Source organism: Halyomorpha halys, unplaced genomic scaffold (assembly GCF_000696795.3).
Source record: "Halyomorpha halys isolate HHAL.00 unplaced genomic scaffold, Hhal_1.1 Scaffold2121.1, whole genome shotgun sequence".
Lineage (NCBI taxonomy): Eukaryota > Metazoa > Arthropoda > Insecta > Hemiptera > Pentatomidae > Halyomorpha > Halyomorpha halys.
Window position 1 is genome coordinate 62352 of NW_027113738.1, and position 2805 is coordinate 65156.

Consider the following 2805-nt stretch of genomic DNA (forward strand, 5'->3'; position numbering starts at 1 on the left):
ATTTTCTTATCAAAGTCAGGTACATCCAACATATGTTTTTATGTTGGATGAGATTTAAAAAAAAACAGGTGATGAAAAGACGTCAAAAAATTTTGTTTGAAGTTAATTGTTTGCAAAACGACGAAAAAAATAAAAAAAAAAATTGCTAAATTGATTAATTTTTTAAATTTAATCTTTTTTGATCAGTCCTGAAAAATTTTTGAAAATGGATGTAACCGGTTTTGAAACCAAACGCCTCAAATAAATATTATATTATAAAATAAAAAAAATGGATTTAAATTAACAATAATAAAGAAATATATGAATACACGAAAATACTGTCATAATTTGTATAAATAAACGTATAATAAAATAAATCTGGTTAAATAATAAAAAAATTAATTATGTACATGACAAAGAAAATTAAATTGAAGTAAGGACAAAATAAATACACGTTCTCATTCCACCTCCGTATGGGAGGCAAGACAGGGATCCAAGAGATCCCAGTGTTTCTCCCCATTATAAAATAAAGTAAAAATAAATTGATTAAGAAAGCAAAGACATTTTATTGAATTTATTTGTTAACTGTTAACCATATCCATCATTCGTTACCAGGTGATTGAACCACACTTTTCGAATTGACATGTATCACTTTAACAAAGATAACGAAAAAATTTCACAAGACCGTGGATTAATAAAGTTGATTTTAATCAAGAGGTGAAAGTTTCGACCCGGGTGGCAATTCTACCGTTGTACCAAGAGCGTCCGACAAAATTTGAACACTAAACTTTCGTTTGCAGGATAAAGTTCAGACTTCAAATCGATGGTTTAACGGCCCAAGGAATATTAATGTTTTAAGCCTACCCAATTCGGGTGAATTCAACTGTGTTTTATTGATTGTTTGCCATATAATCATTTATGCTCATGAAAAGAAAACTAATTAAAATAAAATACAAAAAAAAAAATGTTTTCTTTCTGTTAAAATGTATTAAGTAAATCATTTAACAAGATATTTTCTTATTTCAGGAAGTTTCCAAAACAACACCCTCTGATTCTGAGGTCAAAGATAATTGAATGAAGGATGGCAATCTTATTTTTTAATTGAATTTATAATAGGGATCATCAAATGAATTAGATATTTAGGGAACCAATTACATTAAGCTGCTGGAAGTCTACAATTATTTCACATGACTGATAATAAATAACATTTTTCATAATGAAAAATGGTTACTTTAGAATGTTCGACATAAATACTGCAATTAAGGCAACAGCAAATTTTTCACTAACAATTGATTATGTTAAATAATTCGATAAAACTCTTGATTTTATGACGTCAATAGATCTATAATTTAGCTACTAAACTTAGGTGCTCTCAATATAAGTTAATACTTGTAATTGTATTATCTTGAAATTATACATTTTCATGAGATATCTATTAGGTAGGTAGGTAAGTAATTACTTATATTTCAATTTCAGTGATTTGCCGCTTGAGAATCAAATCCTGAGAGTGGGCGGTTGTTGAAATATGAAATATGGATACATATAAATGTATCCAGAAAGGAGTTATTCACATGTCTAAAATAAAATAGTCGATGGAATCTGATACAACGTATATCCTTAGAGCCACTTCAACATAAAGGGTCAATGGTGGGTTATTTTGTTTGGAAGTACTTGTACTATAGAAACAGTTGTGCGAAGAGGTGATTTGGTCAGAATCACGGTCGATCGTCATATTTTAACACAGTTAATGAAACTGGGAGGGTTCCGAACACACAGGGCTGACTCACGACTACAGTGAAACAAAAAATAATTATCTTCAACACCCGGATTTGAATCTGGATCTAATAAAACTATGAAAAATGTCTTACACTTGTTAATATGTCATCAAGTTAAGGTTTGTTTGTTGTCATTCCGTTAAATTGTTTACGTAACTATGGCTGACAGTATTTAAAAAAATGTCAATTATATAAGACGAATTTGTTATAATTAATATTACTAGTCCTCTAATTTACCCCTCTATGAGGAGCTAAAATAGCAAATACAATGATGCATAGTGCAGTACTTACTGAATGGACTGAAGAGTGCTTCTCACTTGCTACTAACCACCAGAACGGCCTACATTACACTGCAGTGTCAATACATCTATAAACATATGTTATAACCTTGTGTAGATAACATTATCAGTATTCGAAGATCTATGTACTTTCATCTTTATTAACTGAGCTACTATTAACCGAAGACAATAGTCATCTACGAAGGAATGATGCAGTAAATTAACCATAATTTAAAAGGACCCAGACGAATAGAACAAAAAAATTCAGAAAAAGTTTATTAGTTGAATGTTGTTTGAAGGTCTGTGGCTGTGGTCTATTGTCAAATAATTGCTGTTCCGAGCTCACAATATACAGTCTAAACCGCTGGGAGTTTACCACCAATTTATATTTTCATATATATTGGACTCTTGGCAGAACTCATATTAACTGGAAACTAGTTTTAAAGGTTTTTTGTTTTTTTTTTAACTTTTTTTCTGGATTATTGACCTAACAATATTTCGATGTTTATTTTACATTTTCATTCCTCAATTAACTTATATGAGATCTAAATTTAAATTTTTTACAGCTCGTCATCAAAACAGTAATCTTCCAAAGAATTAACATGCTCTATGAATATAAACATAATTTTCATTCATTACAACCGTTTTTTTTTCAATTAAGAACGATGAATTTTATATATCGGATTGAGTTATCACATAATCCATTGGTATCGAAATTAAAGAATTCTTGCCAACTTTTATAATTTTTACGTTTTATAACCTTTGATAGTAAA

At 29.4% G+C, this 2805-nt stretch overlaps 1 long non-coding RNA gene across 2 annotated transcripts in view; it reads right to left on the reverse strand.

Annotated features, from left to right (window-relative positions):
- Nucleotides 1-2123, reverse strand: part of LOC106691160 (uncharacterized) — a 24645-nt gene extending 22522 nt beyond the window's left edge. For both annotated transcript variants that reach the window (XR_001344740.2, XR_001344739.2), the window contains exon 1: nucleotides 2046-2123. This is a non-coding gene — a long non-coding RNA (uncharacterized lncRNA). The remainder of the gene's footprint in view (nucleotides 1-2045) is intronic.
- Nucleotides 2124-2805: the final 682 nt, after the last annotated feature.